The sequence below is a fragment of the Rhea americana genome, unplaced genomic scaffold (assembly GCF_003343005.1).
Source record: "Rhea americana isolate MKP2758 unplaced genomic scaffold, rheAme1 scaffold_115, whole genome shotgun sequence".
NCBI lineage: Eukaryota > Metazoa > Chordata > Aves > Rheiformes > Rheidae > Rhea > Rhea americana.
In genome coordinates this window covers 405,626-430,691 of record NW_028185206.1, presented here as the reverse complement: position 1 = coordinate 430,691, position 25,066 = coordinate 405,626, and the positions used below count along the sequence as shown (strand labels likewise).

The window sequence follows — 25,066 nt, the reverse complement described above, 5'->3', positions numbered from 1 at the left end:
GTTACTTCCCTTATAYCCTGAGGAAGGCCTGGAAGAAGACYGATGGGCACTAATCTTCTGCAAATAACAGCTCGGAGGTGTGGCTCCATACACTCCCATRAGCTGACCTCTCCAAGCAAATACTTCTGGTCTATTTGTATGCTGGCATTTGTCAATCCCCTCCATGAGCTGCTTTCACTTGCTCAAAGAGCAGAAAATTCAGCTGGGRAAAAAAAACAAAAAAATAAAAAACACAATAACCCATCTGAGTGGAATCAGTTCAAAAAAGTATCTGATGTGAGCCAGATGGGATGCAAAAGGTGGAGACACTTAATGGCCAGGAGCAGCAGGAGCAGCCCACTCACTTTGCAGCAGTGAGATCAGATCAACTCACCCAGGGAACCACAGGCTCTTTGTATGGGGCCAGGAGGTGAGATGTTATCACAGATCAGCCTCCACTCCAGAAAAAAAAAGAGAAGTAGGTGCCAACTGAACCTTTCCTCATTTACATCCCCATACACATATACATCCCCAGCATGGCTGGGAGCACCTTTGCAGGAGGTAAAGAAAGGAGGAAYTTGGATTACCTCAAGATCGGATGTGAGATCTATTTGTAACCTGACCAAGAAGCCTGAGGACAGGAAACCCCACTTGGCAGGCCCAGCACTTACATTACACACTGTTCAGTACATGCCAGCCTTCTGCTCCTTCCTAGTTCTGAGAGGCTAGCAAATTCCAAAGCATTTACCATCTGCTGCCCAGAGCATCCTATCCTGTCGCATGCACAAAATGCAATTGCGGATCACTGCTGTGAGAGAGRAGAGGTGAAACCACAAGACAGGCAAGCCAGAAGCTCACTGCACCTAACTGCTGGCTGTCAGGAATAGCCCTCATTTTTCAATTCCAAGGCAAACAAACTATCAGTTACTAYGTCCCCATCCATCAAACAAATGCTTTGTGTTATGTGCACCTGAGTACTTCTGGAGTACAGTGTTTCCTCTGCTYTCCAATCTGATTCAGAAAAGTGCTTAATGTGGAGGACAATTTTCCTTTGAATTTGTGCAAAAGRGAAGATGAGCACTCTTGTCATTTATGACCTCTATGATTTCTATGTATTTTCTTTCACTTTCAGGCATGTTCCCTGCTCTAAATATGCAAGCGGGGTRAAAGGCAGGCTGACTCTCTGCTGAAATACTTAATCATAGCATAAACTGTTTGTATTTCCAAGACAGAAACATGAGGCTTGTGACATGCAACAAATGCACAGAGAGGATGAGCACTGGACTGAGTGTTCATGCCCCACTATACAAGCCTGCATTGGAACATCTGTTCAGCTGGTGTTTCCAGTCATCAACAAGACAAACACCAAACAAAAAACTTCAGTTCTCAGCATTATRCTTCAGAAAAGGTGCCACAAAATTAGATGAGAGTTCAGTTGAACCAATAATCGAAGAATTGTGAGCTGATAACAAAAATGAAAAGCTTCGGAGTGGAGAGGAGAGGGAAGTCATGATAATAGGCTTCAAACATGGAAAAAGTTGCTGCATCAGAGGATATGAATCATCTACTTTCCATTTCTAGCAGGAATAGAGGGTCAAAAATCACGTGATTTAACTGTATCAGGGAAGTCTCCAATTAGACAGTAGTAAAACTTTCTAATAGTCACAGGAGCAGAAAAGAGAAAGGCATGAATGTCTGTCAGCTGAGACTCCCAAATAGACCAGATGAAAACTTGCAACAGTGACACAACTGCAGTTGATTCTGTTCTGGACAGGAGACAGACTAATATAATTGGAACAATAGAATCACATAATATTGTGATTTCATGTGCAGCAAACCTACTGTGTTCAGAATGTGTGAGAATGACACCCACCTGTATTGGCTTCACTATCTCCTAAACCAGCACAATTTTCTGGCATGTTCAGGAACTCCTTGCTCAGCTACCCTCCATTCTTCAGCACATGGGCTGAACACTTAGTATCTTAATTTTAATCAATTTGCAATAAAACATTCTTAATATTAATGACAAAATAGGTGAATTAGGTATAACACCTGCAGAGCAACCTGTTTCATTACAGTACCAAGAGCTGTATTGTAAAGCAAGCTGTTCAGTAACAGCCATCACTCCTACTGATAACATGTCAAAATAGCTCCTTTTGGATATCTCACCATGCAGAGTCAGTATTAACAGTGGTATAATGGTAGATGAAAGAGAAAAGTTTGAGTTTATTTGTTTGATTTAGGATTTAAGTTTAAACCTTCTCGATCGTTTTTTCAAAAAGAAGGAGGCCCTGTTTGTCTCAGACAACTGTATGGGATTGGAAAAAGGATGTATAAGGTGAAGACACCATCTAGATGCAGAGCTGCAGATGATGGCAGCCAAAATGAGTCTGGCCTGATCAGACCTTCAGAAGTATAGATGACAAAATGTCATTGAAAAGAAGGGAAACTGAGGCACAAAAGCATTCAAAGAAGCACAAAACAGTATCCAGAGCACCCAGGAGAGAGAAGCAAGGCCAGAGGGAACACTAAATTTCTCCCCTTGACTGGGCCACCTCCAGATCCTTCACGGAAGATGTCTGAGGCCCCTGGCTGCAGAAAACTTTTCTGGAAATCTGGAAAAAATTCCAGGCTGGAAATCACTTCTGAGGCTCATGGAAAGGGTGTCCACGACCACTGGCTGAGAGTTTTTCARAATAATTAGGCCTGAAGTTGCACTAAGAGGTCTGGTGTTTAAAGCCACTGGGCACACAAAATATTTTAGGTAGCTGGGCCCAGAAGTTCCTCCTGGGCCCTCGAGGTGGTTTCYGAGGCCTCAAGCGCAGAAAAGTTTTTCCTGAACCAGATGAGACATGTAACTGGGAAAGGGTGTTGCTGCTTCTAACCAGATGTTATCTGTGGTCTGCCTACCTGGGCTCAAAGCATTGCACCATCGCTACAACGAGGCACTCTGAGTTTGTGTCTGTTACCAACACCCWAACCTCATAGGCTTTTCAAGCTTTTCTGCCCTCCTCTCCCAGAATGCCCACTAGTTTCCACTCTCCCTGAGCCCAGAGCCCAAAACCAGCATGGGATACAGGCCTTTAAAAGTACTCTTGGGCACAAAGTAAATGTGAAAGCCCTAATCTGTGATTCCTGTAGTTTTGCTTATCCCACAAGGTATCTTACCTCCTTTCATGCCACCTCACGGTACTGGCAAACACCATTCCCCTGCCTCTGAGCTGGCTCCCCTTTTGCACTCAGCATCCTAAGGYCTTTCCTAGCTCAACAGGGTGTCAGAGATGAATGAGTCCCCCATCTAAGCTCACTCCACTCCACCATGCACAGCACATGTAGGCCAGCAGCACCCAACAGAAGTCCACCAAGACACAAGTCCTTTGCCCCTTCCCTCTCCTCACAGCATTTTTGACAAGCTTTATCCAAACCTAGCCTGTATAAGCATGAGATTACGATATGTAGAGCAGCCTTTCTAGTCTCTCATGAGCACTGTCTAGAAGTATCCAAGGAGACTGCCACAGGAGATGGATATTTCTGAGTTCTTAAAAATAAGCAGACTAAAACTGGCACAAGGAGTCTCAACTAAAAGACAGGCTCCAGAGAAGACACACATCTCCCTCTCAGTCCTGTATCAGCATTTCATAAAATAAAATATTCATGTGCATTCARCTCCAGGTAATAAACCAAACAAAGCAAGAACTGAAGGTCCCTCCTAAAATCTACCTAGGTCCATTGTTTCCTCTGACCTCCTCTCTCCTGATTTTTTATCTCAGTTTCATTTTCCTTATCCTTCTCTCCTCCCTTCCCTGTCCTTTTCTTCTATATAGCTCAAAGCTTCTATAAAGCTCTCAAAACTCACCATGCCCCATACACAAATGAATAATGTAACTTGCTGACAAAAAATAGAATAGCTTCTTGCTCTGGAAGACTCAAAAAGCCCATTTGACTGTCCTGTTTCTGCCAATGTCAATTAGATAATGCTTGGAGCCAGATAACATGAGTAGGACACACACAAAATCARCTTCAGCACTATACGCTTTCTGTGCACACTGAACACTAAGCTGGGCACTGGAAATAGGAAAGCAATTCCCATCTRAAGTACCTAGGACTTGTAGAAATGAAGTAGTTAAATATATATTTTAAAATAATTAATACATGATGAAATACTGTTGGTTTTCTGCTTGAGAGCTTCTTACATGCTCTGTAAATTTCTGTATAGAGCACACTGTACRAAAAGGCACCAAAAAGGTAACTATCCTCTCCTCCCTCTGCTGTCTCCCAAACGCTTCTTGGTTCTTGCTTCTTGAAGCAAGCTGTCTGCTACCTGCTTGCAAACCCAGCTAATGCAATCTTTACACAAGTCCATGATCTCGGTTTCAGTGTCTCCACTTTAAATAGATTACTGATCTTTCTTCTGAAAAGAGAAGCATGTTCTTGCTGAATCTAGGTTTAGAAACTGAGGCTCTGGACCAGCAGAGGACCAGCTGTGGAACAGCTGTGGAACAGGCTTCTCCCACCTCTTCTCTTACCTAACCTGCATTGGGGCACAGCCAGGGAACTGTGTAGTACAGATATCAAGTCAACAGGGCCAATATTTTTCATATCTTCTGTAGAAAATGTCTGTCCCCGGGGGTACTTACTAGCAAAACACACACGGAAGCACATTTCATTGAGAAACAGCTGTTAGTGGCCAGCTAACAAAAAATTTCAGCTCCTCCCTGCCAAAGTAGGCAGTTTCGGCAATGACAGAAGAAGGATTCTGCAAACATYATCTCATTATATTTATTCTAAATAATACTACTGACATTTCTCCCACATGGCAAATCTCTTCCCAGAGAGCCGGTACTGCAGGACATGTGCTCCAATGCACCCAACCCCCACAGTTAAGTAAGAATATCAAAGTGACAAACACTGGGGAAAGAGCATGCAAAGGAACTTCTCACTCCCAGATGGCTTTAAAACTTTCAACCTCCTGCTGCTCCACATGCAATTCTCACCTCTTCTTCTAGTTTACACAGAGCAAAGACTGTCTGCTGCCATCCTGATAGGAGCACAGTAATCACAAAACAAGCAGTGAAAGAAGTATCTGATTGTTGTGCCTGTCTGAAAGTGTGAATTTCTAGACACAAGTGAACAGTGCTGGGTGTCAATTCCAATAGCACAAGTCCTGGTTTGTCACTAGCTTTTGTGACAATGAAAAGGGCTCAGGAAGAAATGGCAGAGTGGGCAAACCTGCCCCTGTAGCTAGAACAAGTATTGTAACAAAATCTGATTTTCTACAAGTAGCACACACTCTTCCCTGGTGGGTTTTTGGAAAATAGAAGAGATTTCCTCATGTGARCATGGATCAAACTCAGACACGAGGAGGGGAGGTTCCTGAGGAACAGAGTAAAGCAATGCCACCYCTATCTTCAAGAAGGCCAGGAAGGAGGTTCTGGGAAGCTACAGGCCAGTTAGCTTCATATCAGTCCCTGGGAAGGTGATGGTTTAATGTTTTCATAATGACCCGGCTGGTGGGACAGAGTGCTCCCTCAGTTTTGCAGATGATACAAAACTGGGAGATGTAGCTGGTTGTGCAATGGTTTGTGCTGCTATTCAAAGGGACCTCAACAGGGCAGAGAAATGAGCTGAAAAGAACCTCATGAAGTTCAACAAAGGGAAATGTCAATTTCCAGGCCTGGGGAAGAATAACCTYATGCACCTYTACAGGCTGGGGGRTGACAGGCTGAAAAGAAGGTTGGCAGAAAAGGACATATATTCATAACCTCAGTGGACAYGGCCCTGGGCAACCTGTTGTAGCTGAGCCTGCTTTGAGCAAGGTGGTTGGACTAGAGGATCTCCAGAGGTGCCTACCAGCCTCAATGTTTTTGCGATTCTATGTTTCTATGAAAGCAGAAACCTGAACACCATCTTCCCTATGTGTTCACTGTGGAAAAGTTGGGAGAAGCTCCCATTGCCGAACCCTGCCTTGTGTGGGCCTCATCAGAGAATCCATCTGAATCCAAAATACGAGGAGATGTTCATGGTGAAACAGAATGAACATAAGAAACCAACCAGCTGACTTAAAGGAACAAGAATAGCTGAACTGTACTGTCCCTCTCTCATTTAAAAGCACCTTTATGAGGCAAGTAGGATACCAATAGGTTAGAAGGGTTTTAGAGAACACTATGGAAAAAGAAGATGAGATCAAAGAAGTAAAACTGGGAACAAAATCAGTGGATACACAGATAAAGATGACATACTGTTAGGCTGTACAGCTTTATAAACCAAAGAGCATGAACGAAAGCCAAAAAGTCTGCCACACAGTCTGCTCAGGTTTCCAGTAGGTTTTCACTGTGGTTCCTCACCAAAGCAATTAGGCAGCATGAGATTAGCAAGAAAAATCTTAAATGGATAAGTGATTTTGAGAGACAGAAAGAGTCTGTTTTTTGAGTGCTGCAGGCTTAAGTTCAAAATAGGTTCCCACCTTCTTCTTTATAAGCCTACATGTCTCCTAGGAGGATGAATTAATGGAACAGAAGTAGATGTTTAGAARTCTTGGGAGTCCATCTTTCTTCCTATTCTTCTCATTCATTTCCCTGCATCTTTCTGTAACAATCTTTTTTAAAAAACCTCCTGAGATGGACAAACGATCACACTCCTAAGAAATTTATCCCAGTGTTCAGCTACCTTAAATATTATACAGCTTTTCCTTACTTTCAAAACTAAATCTCTCTTCCATGCTCTCCAACTGATCTGCCTTTTTCCAGAACAGTTATGCATCCACAACTGGCATATGCTTGCTATAGTAACATGGATGAACAGATGCTTCCTTTATAATTTACCAGCTATTCTCCTGTAGTATGCAGTTTCTTGCTACAACATGTCACTGGGTCATGTTCTGCCTCCAACATACTCCAGTCCCTGGACAGTTTCCTACAGAGCTACATTTTGGCCAGATTGTTCCCCACCTTGGATGGGTGTAGCCGATTGTATCGCCTTAAGTCCAGAACCTGTCACTATCAAACTGCATCTTGTTTTTCCCATGCCATTTCTCCAGCTCATCAAGACYATTTCAAACTGGAGTCTTGTCCTTCTGCAGGCTTCCTGCTCCTCCTGGATTCCTGTTTATTCCTTTGTTGTAATTGCTAACATAAATACTGAATAGCACCAGGCAACAGTGAAACTCCAGTAGAACTTCTCTTAAGAAATACTCACTTCTAGATAATTAATTGTTCAAAAGGATGCAGGTGCTCACATAAGCTCCACTGTATAGTTCTCTCACCCAATTTACATGCACCTTGCCACAGGGAGATGTAGCCTAGTGCATATTCCCTTGTCTTGATTGTGTAATACAGCATTGTAAGATTCCCTGAAGTCAAGACAAAAAAATAACTTCTCCACTGTCCATCAGGCTCACCACCCTTCTAAAGAGAAAATCAGAGGTTAACATGGTTGTATTTGCCATGTTTACTCTGTCTCATCCATCTTCTCATTTCTCCTGGATGTTTAACATTTTACTGTTGTTCTGGTATTCTCTTTCTGAAGAAAGCTTACATTTCCTCTCATCTAGAGTTCAGGAACCTGCCTCATCCTCTGTAGAGTTCTCAAAGACAACTTCCTAATTGCTTGGAGTTTGTTTTGGACAGTTCTCTACRCATCCTCAGGTAAATGTTGTAAGCCAGAGCTGATTGGGGTCCCCCACACATCAGCAACTAGCCCTGCTTGGCTGAGGTGATCAATGAGCTTGCCAAAGTTGCTAGGCAGCAAGTAACTGGCTAAGCAAYCAGCACCAGCCCGCAGGGACTTGCCAGCATGTGGGACAGAAGACTGCTGCTTATTTATAACAGCGCACCAGGGGTGCAAGTTCTCTGCRATCTCCAAGCTTTCCTTCTCATGAGACTGTATTTTGAAAACACAGTTCTTCTCAATATGTGAGAGTGAGTTCTAGGTCCAGCAGATCCATGGAAAAACCACCTATCTGTACCATAGGCAGTATCCAACCACTGGGTTATTCATACAAAGTTGTATCAGCAGCAGGAGGAGAGCTCCTGTCTCAGCTGTGACTGGAGATCTGGAACAACATCCAGGAGTCTGAGTGTCCAAATTAAAAATCAGTTAAACAGTGTGTCCCGTGTCAGAACACACCTTCTCAGGCCACACAGAACTTTGCCAGGTCTCCCATGGGAAGTCAGATTTGCAGCTCTGTAAATCACAGTAGCTACCTACAGAACAGACCATGCTTTTACACACTGTTTTACCTAGCACACCAACAAATATCCCAGTGTAGAACCAGAGGCAAAAAGGGGCTGAAAAGCATCTTCCTGTTCTCCACTGGGGTAAGAGACCCTTTTTGGATCAGTTTCTGCATACCAGGATTGAGTCTAATCTGACCAGCAACACTGGTATGACTGTATAAACTTAAATACATGTTTCAGCTTATACTGAAAAAGTATAGATAGGCCTGGGGAGTCCCAATGGTAGTAACAGGGTAAGTAAAGGTGGCTGAACATGCTTTGCAGAACAGGGAAAGCAACAACTCTAGAAATTTGGAGAGCAATTACAGATCACACATTTATTCTCTGTGGATATCACTATCAATCCTGTTCTGTTTTTTTTCCTGGACAAAGCTCTTTAATTTCAAAACAGAAATTGTCTTTTCCTGTGCAGGAGAAGAAAGAGGCAGGGCAGGGGCGAGGAATAGCTATAAAAGCAGATTCTCTTCAAAAGTGGAAAATGTATGCATAGCTGCCAATTTGATTGCTTTTGCAAGCAATCTTTCACTTGTTCAGCATGTCTAACTGTTACCCATTGTCAGTCATTTCCCTGCATCCAGCAGCATGGTCAGAGCAAGGGCATATGCACAGAATAACTATACCATATGGCCCTGCTGGTCTGCACTACGCAGCTCATTTGCCCCAGTATGTGGATTTGCTGCAGCCATGCTGCAGACTGGCATRCTGGCTTGTACACTTATCCAGGTAACATTCTTCACTAATCTGACTGCTTCAAGGCTCTCAGGTACACAGTTTTGAGATTGCGTATTTTAAAAACCCACCCACAAGTTTCCATCTTCAAGGTTTTAAAAAGTAACATAAGAGTGTCTTCAAGAGTCTTCAAAAAGGTACCTCTGCAGGGAAACTGCGAAATGCCAGTGTTATCTAGTTTGTAAGACTCACGTATTTAGAGCAGTCTCCTGCTTTTCTCAGATATTTTATCATTATTTGTATTGAGCTACTGCTCCAAGACCCAATCAGGGCTGTCAGAGCTCCATCACCAGCCAGCAGCCTACTGAGTCAGGTACTGAATAAACACAGACCTTTTTGTTTCTGGTCCAGTCTTTCTCAATGCTGCCACACAAAATGGTCTGTGAGCTGCAGAGCGTGAGCTGGACTCTCTTCAAAGCCGTGGCCAGTCTTGCAGGCACATTGGTGAGCAAGCCGGTCAAATAACACTTGACACACCTTGCTGTCCAAATTCCACTTCTCCTGTTTAAGAGTACTATCAAAGAGGAATTATCAGAAAGAAATACCTTTGCATCCAAAGTCTATCAGACAGCAGGATTACTCAGTAAACCAGAGCTTTAAATGCCATCTGCACTTGTCACTCCAAACAATACTACAAGCTTGCAGTTTACAGATTTACTGTCGCAAGAGTAATAAATGGTATAGATGCTTTTCACCTCTTTGTTGGTTTTACTTGTCACAGGGCAAACCCGTGCCTGGCAGTTTCGTCTTCTGCCTCAGATGTCTCTGAGGATCCCCTATCATGGAGCATGGCACTCTGAACCCTGCACTGGGTCTTCCCACAGCAGTCTACAAGCAGCGCTGTGGGAGCTGCCTCCTGTACCCCACTGCCACTGGGTRCTGCAGCATCCAAGTTCACTCGTGGGAATCTCCACAAATAAAGGGAACAGTTGCAGTAGATGCACTGCAGCAAACGGCGTGTTGGCATGCGTCACTCACCACAACCACTTGAAACACTTATGAGAAGCACTRTAAGTTTTGTACGAGAAGAGAACTAAGTTACAGATGAAGTCTCATACACAGGGCCCATCTAGCAAGGAATTTTATACGAAGAATGAGCTCAAACTCTTTTTCAAACAGGAATTGTTTATAAACAAGAAAGCAGGTGGAGAGCCATTAGCTAAGTGATCTCRCATTTCTTGATGTGCTTTATCAATGTCAGTTTTCACAGAACAAGGTTAAGAGTAGCCCAGCCTCTCCAGTGAATCAACAAAACCACGAGAAGGATTATACCACTTCTCACAGCCTCCAGGCTGTACATTAGCTTTTAGCAAAGGCATCTAGCACATGAATAATGCAGAATGTCTTCCAGAGCATCTGTACTCCAATCARTCCACACTAGCAAATAAAAACCTTCCACAGTAGCAAATAAAAACTCTTCAGCCTGCCTTTCTGTCAGACAGCAGGACCTTTTTACAGCTGCTCAGAGGCACACTCCAGGAAAAATAACCCTATCTGCTACCAGAGCTGGAAGCCTTTTAAATCTGCCAGCTGGGAACCAAGCCTCTGTGCCAACTTCTACAATGTGYCCAGATTTTATCAATTGCCTTTCATTGCCTTTTGTTATTAAAGGATCCACACCCACTGCCATGGAGCTCAGATTCAGGGTTCAGTGCACTTTCAAAATAGGCATGTGCCCCACAGCACCCTGCAACCTGCCTGCCCCAAGTGCCTTTCCTCCCCAGAGACAGAGTAGGTAACTCTAGCAGCACTCATATCCTCTTGCACAGCACTGGAAAAGAAGTTGCATTACTGAAAGTCTCATAATGCAAGTGCCATTTCCCAAAGCAGGAGCTATGGGCAAAGAMTCTCCTGCCTCAGTCGTATGTGCAAACTTCTGGATTTTCACATGGAAAGTGGGTGACAGAAAGCAGAGTTTTGGAGTCAAGAAGGCAGTGGGTACTTGCACTGCACCAGTCCGTGATCATTAACATCAGCTTGAACATCAGCCTCTGCAGAACCATAGCAGTACCTTCTCACATGGAGCCTGCAGGGAGCTGCATGCCTCCTAATRTCAGCTCATTGCAGTAGTCCAGCATGCAGCCAAGTGACAAGCAAAGAGAGAACTTACTATCAGTGCTCATAGAATAGAATAGATGGATAAGGATCTGGGAGATCATCGTGGATTAAAATAACTACAGCCAGCAAGATCACTGGGACACTCAGAGGAGACCATGTTCTGGAGATGCTTGTCTTTCTTCAGAAACTCAATTTCTCAATAACCCTGCAAATAGTAGCAGTTCTCCAGTGTGGCAAAGAGATTTAAATATAGTGCCCTGGAAACCTGGTTCTGAAAAATCATCTCTGACTGTAATGTAAACATTGCACTAATGCAAAAGATGTGAAGCAGAGGGTGAAGGAATTACTCAAGAAGTAAATGAATTAATTTCCTCTTTCACAAAACATCAAGGCCTAAATCCTTGCCTTGCTAGGTAGAGCCCCACTGAACACAAACATCCAAGCAAGAACAGACCCTCTTGCCCATTTGTTTTCAGCACAAGCTGCCAATGGAGGATGCAACAGCTGTTATGCACATCCCTGAGAGGAAGTACTTCAAAGTTTCCTAAGTGCTATCAGCAGCTCTAGGTTTACACAGGCTTTGAGGGCAACTCTGTAAGGTGCTCCCATGCAGAAGGGCACCATGTGAACGTAGCCTGAAGATTGGTGAGACAAGCRTCCCTTGGCAGCAGGGCCTGGCCCTCAGCTGATGCAGATATCATCTGCTTGGACCATAAGCAGAAAGGAATTCCAGTACTTTTATCCCCCAAAAATTCCTCTTGAGCCAGGGAGCGCAAGCATTTCATAGAGACTTGGCCTGTACTGAACAGCAAGACTCCACTATCACATTGTGACTCTTGAGGCAGCCTGGTTACCAGCTGTTACCATATCATCTTACCTTTCTAGCAAGAGGCCACAAAGCAGTCCACCAAAAGCCAAGTACAAACCAAAGCCTCAAATTCAAAAAAATGTACATTGAACAAATTTTATTTACTGTAGTACAAACAYCAAATTTTATGAACCTCAAAATAATTCAAGCATGGAGGTTCAGGGCTGGGCTATGGCTACCATGAATGAAACAAAACAGCTCTCCGCAGTACAAGGTGGAGACAGTGAAATCCACAGTGTGACCTTCCTGAGTGTGCCTTCCTCCTGCATTTTTACTGAATCAAAGCAGAAACCATATTTGTTTCTTTGGGGCAGGGAGAAATATGTAAACAGGTCAGGAATAAAAAGCCTCTGATGGTGATATCCACRGCAATACTGCTGCCTCCCCACCATCCAGTATTACTCCATGGTTGTGCTCTTCTATCACGCTGGAACAGCAGGGAGATGGACAAGGGAGCAGATGTGGCTCACAAAAATAGCTCAGCCAGGTTATTTTTAAATGGATAATTTCARCACAACTAGAGGTAAAGGACTAAGCAGTAAGGGAAGAGAAAAACTGGCTTAAACCACAGCCTCAGGCAGCTACCAAGATACTACCACAAGAAAGCTCAGACTCTCCTATCATCAGACCTGATGAATAACATAAAACTTTTGAGTACAATCCTCCTGAACAWGTAAAGTTAAGTCATATCATGAAGTATAGATTGAACTGCATCCTATCCTTCATTTTACTGCTGGGGTCWTTTCCAACTTTACATTGGATCTTTATGTTCAGCCATCCTTAGCAACACTTCACTGTCCAGGAACAAGTCTGAAAAGCAAAAGCAAAGTGATAGCAACCAAGGATACAGAATCACAGAAAACTTGAGTCTGGAACTTGAGTTCTGGAGGTCTCTAATTCTATCCCCAGCCCCAAGCAGGGCTCACTACAAAGGTATGTCAGGTTGCTCAGCACCTGTTCTAGCTGTTTGCCAGACCTGATCTCCAAGGATGGAGATACAACAGCTTCTCTGGGAAACMTCTCTGCCTACAATTTTTCAGAGATGGCCCAGGGCGCAGTTAGCCTCCTGCAACACAAGGATACCCACACRGCTCTGGTTCAACTTGCTGCCCACCAGAACTACCCAGGTTTTCACTACAGAGCTGCTGCACCACTACAGGGAGCTGCTACAAATCATGAGCAGAATTTAACATTTATCTTCTCTGAACATCATGAGAGTTTCTGTTTCCCCAGAGGCCTAGACTGGCAGAAAGCAGACTGCTGATCCTCCAGGTCACTTAGGAAGTTCCAGGGCTGCAAGTGCCATGGAGGTCTGTTGCCACCTCTTGGAGTTCCCTGCAGTGGCCCCAAACAAGCATCCCATGAGCAACAGCAATGATCCACCCCAGAGATGGGCACTCAAGGMATCCATAGTACTGTTCCTGTTACTTCACTGTCAGTGGAGCCTGGAGCTGCACTTCCTGGAGATTCATGCCTCTCTTACTCAGGTACAGAGAGTAAAATACTACCTGGCTACATGCAAATTGCCTCAGGCCACTGGAGAAGTTGTTTCATGCACAGTACTAAGTCAATATCAACCAGAAATCATGTAGAAGGAAGCAGTCCACCCTCCACAGCATGTGAAGAGACTTGCTCAGTCAATCCAAAGTTCTTTTGGGTGTCCCAGGAGGGACGTAGAGGAGGATCCTCTGAGTTTGATRCCACATTCAGTGGCAACACCATTTTCTGGCAGTTCAGCCTTTGTCTTCCGCACATATCAATGCCTGCAGTGAGTGGTGCTCCTATTTCATTAGCTCTGACWGTAAGAAAGATGATCCATTGAGAAGACAAGTGGCTTCAATCAATAAGGCTTTCAAGAAAATACAGAAGTGGGACAGCAAGGAGACGGKCTGGCAAAGCTCAGAAGGATCCCAAAACTCAACACAACTTCATGGTGTTTATCAGAGCTCCCAGGAAGGGYGGTGGGAACCTGAGTGAAGCAGAGAACAGAGACTCCACCCCAGCTTCTTAGAAGGGGGTGCCCCTCCTTCCGCTGGTTCACTTCCAGCTTTCCAAGATAGCTCACATACCCTGGCAGAAAAGATAAAGCTGTCTTGCCTGCRTTCTCCAGAGACAATACCCTCTTTCACTTGGTTGGTTACCTGGGCAGCAATGAAAATATTATTGCTTATCCACTTCCTTGTAAGTACCTTGTAATTCCACCTTSCAGAGCTTTTCTACCCTGGCAAGAACTGGTTCTGTTATGCAAGAAAAGCAAATACAATGAACCTGGTTCAAAAAAAAAAAAAGAAAAAAAAAAAAAAAAAAAAAGAACTGGTTCTGTTATGCAAGAAAAGCAAATACAATGAACCTGGTTCNAGACAATACCCTCTTTCACTTGGTTGGTTACCTGGGCAGCAATGAAAATATTATTGCTTATCCACTTCCTTGTAAGTACCTTGAGTTGTTTAGGTGTTGAGATTGATGGCCTGTGTGGGTTGTAAGCTTGCCTTGGTATAGATGGAATACTAATAGTTGGACTTCTAATAAAAAAAAAGAAAAAAGAAAAAAAAAGAAAACTCAGTCTCCCCCAAAGTCCTCGGTATAAAAAAAGGAAGTGGTAAAATGCACAGGTTTTATGAGACATTATTTCTTCAAAGAATGTTAGCCTTGAAAAACTCATCATCTGACCCTTTGCAAGCTCAGCAGTTTCTCCTGAGGTCAGAACACCACAGTTTCGCTCTCTGGTTTCATACTAGTAAGTTTTCTGCAGTTCATGGCCAGGGCAGCTTCTGAAATCCTGGCACTGTGTTTCAGTTCCCCACTGAACAGCACAATATGATGCAGTTGGTCTAAGTAGCCTGCCATGTTGTTTGGGAAAGCAGTGCCTCTTGGTCCCACTGCACTTTYCTTACCTGAAGTAAAGAAGCTCTGCAGAGCTAGGCATGCCTGCAGACATCTGTAGCAGACTGTCAGGTACTTCCGTAGAAAGTTTGTCTCCATAATTATCTCTGCTAAAGGCTAAAGTTCATAAAGATTTCCTTGCAGTGAAGCCGAATATCACTGATTTTAAGGGGTTTGCCACGTTTATATAATTCCAAGCCCTTGGTTCGTTGCCTAGAGATTTCTAGGTGGGGTCCACTGTGGTGCTCTGAGCTGTGGGTACCACAAGAACGTGGGTAGGCTAGGGAACTGGCCAATGGGATAGTGAGGCAGTGGACACCAAGTGCAGGTATCTATTCAGTTCTGGAAGGCTTGGAAGCTACAGGCTTCACTTCAACATTTGAAAATACAGCCCCAAATACAGTGATGAGATCTAACGAAATTACATTCCCATGTGGCTGACGGTTTGTGCATCACCAGTCCACAGGCTGGGATGCTTGCAGGACATGATTAGATTCTTGCTAGCAGAGCCAAGCCTGGCCTTGGATTCTCATCTCCAAAGCCACCTGGAGAAACTTAGAGTCTGACTCACCAGGTGAAATGGAAACTGCTACCGAGCTGGGACACTAACTGGGCTCTGCCCGTCTGGGTAGGAAAGCATGGCATAGATGCAAGGACCTCCCTTTTGGGGGTCTTCAGTCCCACCTCTCAGCAAGACTGGCCACAGCACTAAATCAGGCAGCTCTGGAGTCTCCAAAACCCCCAAGGATGACTTGTCCCAGGGCTGTTCCACACTCCTGGTGGAAAAAGCTTTCCCTACTGTCTGACCTAATTCTCTCAAGCTGCAACTTAAGTCCTTTTCTGTTTTGCTATATTACCTGGCACTGCCAAGAAGAGTTTGGCTCTGTAACTGCCCTTCTAGTAGCTGTAGGGTGCTATTGGCAAATCAGTTTGCCAGCAACAGACACAGTACCTACTAACACAGACTAGAAAACAAAAATAGGATAGATCCCTCCAATGAGCCCAGAGCAAAAAGAAAGGACCCCTGCCACTCCAGGAAAGATGCACAACCTTCTTCTCTTAAAGAAGGCAGGCAATATCAGGAAATAATTGTCAAAACCTGGACACGCAGAATTTTTTCACCTTACTTATATCAACTGCATAGGAAATTAAAAAAAAAAAAAGGAAAAAAAAAGAAAAAACATTTATGTGCCCAGACAAAGGAAAGTGTGGGGAGATCTCCCACACATAAGCGCTGCTCATGGAATTGCTTTGTAATTCCAGTTGAAGGTTTTTCTCTTAGACAGGCTGCTTAAATCAACATCTCTGTTCTCTGGGAAACTCCTAACTAATTTAGGAGCTCTCTAATAGCTCATCTGATATATGACAAACTAGCAAGAGGTTGTGGCAAAGGCAGATATTACAGATAAAAAAAGACACTAATGTCCTCTGCAAGGTCACAGATTTGAACATCACCCTTTAAGAGCCAATGTAGTAGGCTCAGGTCTTTTCAGCCCTTATTCCAGTTTTGACTGATGCTGATTAAGCAGACAACTACCTATACTTTCCTTGCAAGAGAAATGAGATTCAGTATCCATTCACTCATCCACTGGACTTGGCAAATGCACAGTCCCAGGGAAACCAGTGGCATCACTCACAACCTGATCCATCAGTGCTGGTGCAGAACTACTGTGCTATTCAGATTGGGGGYGTGCTTTTGAACTGAATCTGTTAATCCCTGCCATTTACTACACTCCAGTTTGCGTTGCAAAGCAGTCTTGGAGCACAGGATTCATTCCAGATGAAACTAAACACACTCCAGGATCACAACCCCATGCACTCTACCTGCTAATGGAACCAGCTGGGTCAAATTAAAACTTTCAAAATGCCTGTGGATTTTTAGTCCTGACACCACCTGTTTCACTCCACAGATCCATTGTTCATGTGTTACAGGTGTGGCTACAGCTAACACACAGGTGACCTAGGTGACAATTTCAGCATTTATAACAACCAAATGATCACAACACTGGAAAGCCTACTGCTGCTCCACTTTTGAGAAGTGCTGGAATAATTCTGATTCTAAAATTATGGCTTGTTTTCAAAGAGAAAGCTCTCCAAATATATAGTCCTTGTATCCCAATCCCAGTCTGCTTGGATCTTCACTTGAGACTCCTCAACCTCCTCCTGGACCCAGCTCCCTATCTTTACAATGTTGCCTGCCTGTTCTCCTCTGCCTGCCTAGGACAGTCAGGAGGCAGAGACAGTGGAAGAGGGAATCTCTCTGCTCTCAAGCAGCCAATGGGCATGGAACTCTCTTGTATGAACTTAGGTGCCTGCGAATGACAATTTAAAAAGCTGGATCTGAAGAGGAGTGAGGAAACTGTCTGGGGAAGACACACTGTCCCACTGCAACACCCCCTTCCTGCAGTCCTTCAGGCTGAGGAGCACCTATGGCAGATTTGCTATGACCCATCTGAATTTCCCTTCTGCAGGTTTCCTCACCCTCCTTCTAATACTGTTACTTTCCAAGACAAGCATCTGTTTCTCCAGCTGAGTTGACATCCTTGCCCACAAGCTGATCTTTTCTCTGTCTTCAACTCAACTTATGGCCATCTGAGCCTCAAAGATTTTTTGAGCTTAGCTTTCTCTTTAATGGACTTCTTGCCTGCGGATTCATCTCATTTCTTTTCTTTAGCCATATCCTCAACATCCTGCAACAACAAGTTGCACAGTTTACCTGCATCTTTCTAAACCCCCACAACAGAGCTTGTCCTGCAAGACAAACAGAAAAAGCATAAAYACTGCTATATATTTTAGTATGTAAGATACAAGCTGTCATGAAGCCATGGAAAAGTTCATGTTGCAAGTCATGTTGTCAGGGAAGAAAGAATACGTGGGACACTGGAAAAYTCTTCTAAAAAAGGCAAAACCTTATATAAAATAAGACTTCAGGTTCATCCTTTTTTAAAAAATCAGACATAAGCAAACTGTGACTTCACATCCCTTTTGACTTATCAAAAAGATCTGCTCTCAATCAAGCTTAAGAAATTCTGTTCCACTAACAGCATCGTATTGGCTGAGCACCAAAACCAAGCTCACAACATTAAGAGATTCCTTAAAAAGGAACAACAAAAGAGATTTACTGACATTTGCTTTGAAACCTCCAGGATGACCACAGGATTCTCGAGGACATCCTTTGTGATGGAGTGGACCCATAAAGCAGATGTGTGCTGTGACAGGAAGTTTGGGATTGCTGCCATTCATTCAAGCCTAAGGCTCAGCAATAATCCCCTCCCCCCCCAAAAAAAAAGAAAGAAAAAAAAGAAAAGAAAAAGAAAGAAAAATAGGAGATTGGGATTATGGTTTCCAGGTAGACTTTAGCTATGGATTGTCTGGGTTTAACTCCTTGAAACTTTGTTTCCTGATAGCATTATCAGGCTTTCACTTATATTGTAGTCATAGTATAACAGTCAAATTTAGGCTGTGAGGGACCTATGAGGGCCTCTAGCCAAGCCTCTTGCTCAACGCAGGGCCAGCTTCGAAGTCAGATCAAGTTGCTCAGGGCCTTGTCCATGTCACTTCTGAAAATCTCCGGAGAGGGCAGGGCACAGTCAAGTGAGCCTCTGTCTAGTTATTATCTGTAACCTCAGCAGTCAACACGCACCAGCCTCAAGGAGGGTATCTGTCCTACATGGTGCTCTACTGCTACAACAACTAACCACTTAACACCACCTCCAGCCAATGAAGTCAGTAAACTCCATCTCCTCTCAGAAGACACCTTTAAAGCAGCTCAGAGGATTCCTGCCTTCAAAGTGTCATTCTTCCAATGGCTAAGAGTCTCAGAAGGCAAAGGCAGCTACCCATTTGGGAAGATGGACTCACTTTGGGTTCCTAAAGGCAAAGCCAGGCAGGACATGCCAGCAACTTGGAGAGTTGAGCATATGCTCTACTATAGTGAAAGGGCCATCTTCACAAGTGATAACTCTGTGTACCCTACATGGGAAATAAATCTCTGCAGGACTGCAAGCAGTTGCTGTTTGACTAACAGCAAGTGGGGAGATATCATCTGCTTCCAGGAAACACTGGTCTGCACTGGATGACATAATTTAGGAAATCATCCTGTTTGATTTTTAAAGTTTCTAGCAATGGGGTGGCTACCACCACCCTGGGAAGTAGGTCCAGTAATTGTTCCTCCATACTGACAAAAACACAACCACTTCATTACTTTGCCAAGTAATAACTTCTGCTTACATTTATTGGATCTTTGTCAACCAAACTAAAACCTGTTATCTAAAAAGATACAGCAGGATTCTGATCTTTTCAACTTTGCAGGAAACCTGGACACGAGGAAAGATGAAAACCTGAGCTTTTACTTATGAGATCTCAGGGTGGGTTTGCTTGCTTCAATAATTTGCTTGCCTGACAAGGTGCATCACAGCCATAGCTCTTCTGTAGATCCTTAATGTATGGCATGGAGCGGGGAGGCATGAATCCTGAACAGATACAAAGAGCCATGAAGTCAAGCTGTTCAGTCCCTAGCTAAGCCTTTAAATGAGTGCTGTGGTTTTTTAAAAAGTCAGGAATCTAGTTCCTACTGATTTCTGTGGAAGCTGCTGGATGCTAAGCTATCATTAGCAAAATTAATCTTTTCATTTAAGACTTCAGGCACCAGCTGCTGAAATTAAGACTTCAGTAAATTTGGACAGAAAAATGAGCTATGCAGCTGTGACCACAGGCAGGAGGGGTCAGAACAAAGACTCTGATCCTCCCTTACTGTAAGGTAGAGTGCCTCCACATATAGGAGATGAATGTTATGAGAGCAGGACCTTGAAGCAATGCTCCTTAGATTTTGTTTTCATTCCTCTGTGTGTATGTATTTTGGTATTCAAATTACATTAGAGAAAACAGCAGAGAGAAAAAGTAATGGAAATTAATTACATTTAAGTAGATGTTAGCAAGCCAATCTCTGACTTCTTCTATTTGTCTATTGCAATTACAGAGTTGTCTGGGTTTTCTGGGCGTATTATTCTGCAATCTTGTTCCTAGCACAAGCTGCTTTTAGGGACCAGATCCTATGGATGAAACTGAAGGATGTAAAGGAAGACTGGTCTTTCCTGGCATCTTTCACATTAACAGAGTTCTCAGTAATTTCTTTGTGGGGTTCCTTAGAAAGAAGCACTGTAGCTGTGCTGACAGGTCAGGCGAAATTGTAGCTACACTTTTCTATGGCTATATATTTTATATTTTCCCAAGATGTGCATAACCTAGCTCATGGCAAACAACGTGAAACACTGGTTTAAATAATTGAAGGATCTAGCTTTGTTTTAATAATTCAGGACCTGTGTCTGACACAGTCAGAACCTCACAAATAACTATGTGGAGGGTGACTAAAAGCTGAAGAGCAGCTGCAGACCCAAACCTTTGGCAGTCTGAAAAGGAGAACTTCACAAGTATTTTAGGGGAAAAGAAGCGCTGTGCTACCAAGAAGAGTGAAAAAGCAATTTCTGGACTCAGTGTGACAGAGCAGATGCATGACAATGACACCAGGTGGTATTCATGAGAAGCACCAGTTGGGGGTCCTTTTGGCAGAGGGGAAAAACATGCTATCTACAAAGGCTTCCTGGCTGAATTTCCCCCAGGCTAAGCTGGAGCAAGACAGGCAGCTCTCAGAAGACATGAGATTTCAGAGTCCAGCCCACTCYGCCTGGCTCCTGCCTGTGCCTTATCTCTGACTGTCATTTCTCCACTTCCAGCACAAGCTGGAGTCACGAGGCTTGGTCTCATATTTGGTTTCACTAGTGTAATCATGACCTGGACAGCCTCGTTCAACCTCTTTTTCCCAGGAGGAGCTCTCCCTTACAGCTGCCTCCTGTCCTATTTAAACACAGCTTCTGGAGCAGCAGGAAGAAGAATATGGTGGAGTTTGGCCTCTCCTGCTTTCCTGGAAGTTATCTAATCAGTTTCCATGGACTTTGTCTCAAGCTCAGTCATAAAAATACCATAAAGACAGGGAGTTTCTGCTTCTTTTTTCTTCCTTATCATTTTTATCTGTGACTTTATCCCACACAGAGAAAAAATCAGTGCAGCCCTCCATGCACAGTACATCCTCTTTGCAGGTTGGAGCTTCTGTGTTTCCTGGGCAGAACCAACTCACTAGACTGGAGAAAAAGAAAAAGGAAAAAAAAAAAAAAAAAAAAAAAAACTTTGCAGAGACAGGCAGAAGGATGCTGACCTTTGGATGCTGCTTTGGAAAATGTGAAACCGTGTGAAATGAAGCAGAGAACAGATAAATAGGGGCTGGAGCCACGCATTATCAGTGGTCCCTCTGTGGGTAGCTGTACGACTCTCAGCTCTAGAAGGAGGTTGACTTGGCTAAAAGTTGGAAAATCCCATTCATGAATTTCAAAGTGCTTTAGAAATAGTAAACAGCAGCAGCAGCATTTCCCTTATACAGCACTGCAGGCTGTATTTTCAGAATGGAAAATTGCTGGCCAGCCTGTAGCATCACAGAGGGAAAATCCCTAGAAAAACTAGGCCAGTTTGGCTTTTCCCAGTAAGCCAGAATAACCATGTGTGTGTCATGCCCCCTCAGCCCTTACAGCCTCCTGGAGTATCTAAAGGYCTTTTTTGTTTCTTCTGCAGAAAGGCAGAAGGCGGCTCAGTATAATTGCTACGTGCTGCAGGCTGCTTGTCTCAATCAGGTCTCTGCAGCCTGGACAGCTTAATGTGTACTTAGTAGGAGAGAAGCCAGGTAACTATTACATGTGAAACTGCTCACTTCATTATCATGCCACAGTCTGCTTTCGTCATGGGAGCAGGAGACCAGACTGTCTGTTGCGCTGTTTTGCATCCGGAGGCAGCTGGCGCTTGCTGTTTCAAAGAGCAGCCCCTGTCCAGCCTCCCAAGGGACAGCCTTGCAGCTCCTGCTAGGTCTGAACAGGAGTTTTAGTACAGCTAGCCTTAGCAATTCACCAGCTCCCCCAGCATCCCACTGGTGAACTATTGTTCACCCTRTTTGGAGTACTGGGTACTATTTTTATTGTTAATAAACACTGCTACTGTTTATTAATGCCAGATATGAATACTCTAATAAGGCGGGGGCTTTTTCTTTGAAACAAACAGTTCAAGCAAACTTTCTTGGAGAGGGTTTAYATCCAAGGGTGGAGGAGTGGGTCTAACCACTAATTATCAAGATAGTGCTGGGGTTCCTGCGCAGCAGTGCACAGCAGCAGGCAGGGAACTGCCTGTTCTGGGACGGCCTCCCTCCAACCGGTTTCTTCACAAAAGGTTCGTTTCACAAACCACCCTCCAACAGTCTCTCCATTAAAATCCCTGCTGTTGAAATCATGGGTGGGATGGAGGCATTATGCCTCCAGAGTCAATGGGAACCAAGGAATACAGAAATATCAGAGGCAGTGAACTGACTACAACAGATGAGGATTTTGCAATGTCATACAGAGCAAAAGATCTATTTTAGTTTGCCCCTAAAACAGCTATACCTCCCTGCAAAAGCATCACCTCTGCTTCYGGGGATTTATACAAAGCCTTCAGGTCTCTCACTAAATCATTTTAACACTAAAACCTCCGTGCTGCCTGGGCACCTGCTGCTCACAGCACATAGATCTGCTCAATACTGAATGTAGACTGCCAGCACTCAGACAACCAAGAAGTACATGCAGCATTCAGGCATCCAGTGCCACAGACACCCCACAGATAAGAAAAACATGYCACTCACACAGGAACCACAAGCCACCTCCAGAAACCTGCAGCCTGGCCCATGCCGCCTGCCCAGAGGCAGACTGCCTAGAAAACCACGAGAAACACATCACAGAGGCAGGCATCCCAAAATCTATTTATCATCCAACAACTGAAAAACTTAACAGATGCAGAAAGGTTGAAAATACTGTCCATCTGTTGAAATTCACTCCAAGAAATCCAGTCAGAGGGGTCAGAAAAAYACATTTGAAAGACAGGCAGAAAACTACCCCACTGGCACAGATAGCGAAAAACCCAGCACAACTCTGGATACCCTGAAATTACATTACTGAACTGGCAATAGGAAATAAACCTATTACATATAGACAGCCAGCAACCAGCCTGGTCCACAGGTCTAAAGCAAGAAAAGCTTTGTTCCCAGCTGAATTGTGAGGCAGCCTGGTGCAGCTGGCAGTGCAGAGGGCCATGCCTCCCCTCTCCTTCCCCATCTTTAAGAAGCAATCACCCTGCCTCTTCAAGCACTGCGCTAGAGTTCCCTGAGATGCTACCAYCCAAACAGGAACTCCCTGTTTCTCGTTCAGTCATCCCCTGTCTCTAATCAAACCACCACAGATCAGAGCTCTCCATACAGGGCACAGTGAGTGGGAGAACAAAGGGAACAGGGACACACTGGCTGATCCTTTGTTAAACCACCAGGCAGCCTGCATTTTGAAGATTAAAAGAAAACCAACAACCAGCTTCTCTCCAGCGTTCTGCAATTTCTCCACAGAGTTTGTTTCCCTTGAGCACCCGGGAGGCCAGAAGAGGTTAAGCCTGTCCAGGCAAATTTTACAGGGATTGCAGCAAGCACAATGCCTCGTTAGGAATCACAAGTGAGAGGAGGATTGGGAATGGCTGGGATGCTGCAGGGCTGTTTTTCCATACTCCAAAGCAAGACAGGGAGGGCACCACTCCCTGCATGGTGAATGATGGGGAGCGCTCTGCAAGGCTCTGCATGTGGCTAGCTTTCCCAGGCCATCAAGAACTTGTCTGTTAACTACCATAATCCTTGCATATTCCTTCACAACAACCTGCCTTAGCTCCAGAGACACAGGGTCAAAGCCAGGTGCATAGGAAGAAGCAATACTCCAAAGCTGTGCCTCTCAAGGGCTTGCCTTGCAACCAGGGTACCCCACCGCCAGAGAACATGSCCCAGATATCCCTTAGATGGCTGTCACCATAGTCTGTGCATGATGCCACTTACTCTGGCATCAAGCAGCCAAAATCAACAATGGCTCCAGCACAAGGGGGCCAAATGTAATCATTCCCCCATCCCTCTCCCCACACGCATTATGTTTCTCTCTGTATCATAAGCAAAGTTACACAAGTACTAGACTGTGCCACTTGTTGAACCAGCAAGCAGGGCTGACAGGAAGTATAGGCTTTCCAGAGAGGCAGCATGATGCTGACTTCAATCTGTCTCAAGTCAGCATGAACCTGTGTTGCTCTGTGCATCTGCTATGCACCTCTGAGTTGAAAACAACTCTAAGCAGATAGCCTAGAAGCCAATGAGCTCCAGTCAAGGGCTAGATTTTGGTCTGTGACATTCTGCATAAAAGACAACCTCGCAGTTACCTACAGAAAAAGTCCTGTAACGAGATGTAGCTGGAAAGTGAAATTCCTGCCCAAGGGAAGGCACACATAATACCCCCTGCCCCAGCGACGCAGATGTTAATCCAACCATCAGCTATGTCCTGCCACAGTGGAGAGAGCTCCCATACATGCCTGGATGACTTAGGGAGCACAGCACAGGATGCTTCCCTCCAACATTGCTCCCACCCATATTAAGGCACATCTCTGTATCTGAGAGCTAGCTGGAGCCCCCAAGCTTTCCAGAGCAGTGTTTCCCTGACAGCTGCAGATTCAAAAGCTGTGGAAGGGTGAACACCTCTCCTCCTCTGGCGAAAGCAGCAGGTCTGCACAGGGTTTGGAGGGAGGGTATGGGCACTGCAAGCAGCCACAGGCACAGCCAAGACCTGCTTCTCCGTGGAAAACCATACCCTGGCTGCACAAAGCAGGGTGGGGCCCTGCGGAAGCTCAGGCATCCCGCATCCCAGCGTGCCTGCCACTCGCCTTCTCAGCTGCACAGTCTGGGTACCAGGCAAGCAGGGCCTTCCCGGGACGGCAGGAGAGGCGCCTCAGCTGACCAGACATCCCCGCCACTTCCAGAGCAAAGGCAGTCAGCCGCCCCCTCGGGCCGAGTGCCGGGGCTGCCCCGTGGGGTGAAGTGGGGCACTGCAGGGTGAACTTCCCCCTCCCCATGCCGGGAAGGCACAGCCGTGCCACGGCCGGGGCCGGCTGCTCCCCTCCTCAGCGGGGCAGCGCCAGGGCTAATCCCGTCCCCGGCGCACCCGCCGCAGCCACTGCCACCCCACGCGTGACCCCCGTTCCCGCGACACTGGCTCGTACAAGCCGGCTGCGGCAGGTGGCCCGAGCTGCGCGGCGGCGCCCCGGCACAAAGATCCCCTCGCTTCCCCCGTGCGCGTCCCTCCCACGCGTGTCGCCGGCGCCCCCGGGTCTCCTACCTTGGCGGCAGGTCGGCGCGCCCGGCCGGCGGCGCTGCAGGCGTGCACAGCGGAGC

General features: G+C 45.1%; 1 protein-coding gene across 1 annotated transcript in view; it reads right to left on the bottom strand.

Moving 5' to 3' along the window:
* CORO2A (coronin 2A) overlaps positions 1-25,047 on the bottom strand; it is a 60,633-nt gene extending 35,586 nt beyond the window's left edge. The window contains exon 1 of the mRNA XM_085317361.1: positions 25,011-25,047. The gene's annotated coding sequence lies outside the window, so the exon portion shown is untranslated. The remainder of the gene's footprint in view (positions 1-25,010) is intronic.
* Between the last annotated feature and the right edge of the window lie 19 nt (positions 25,048-25,066).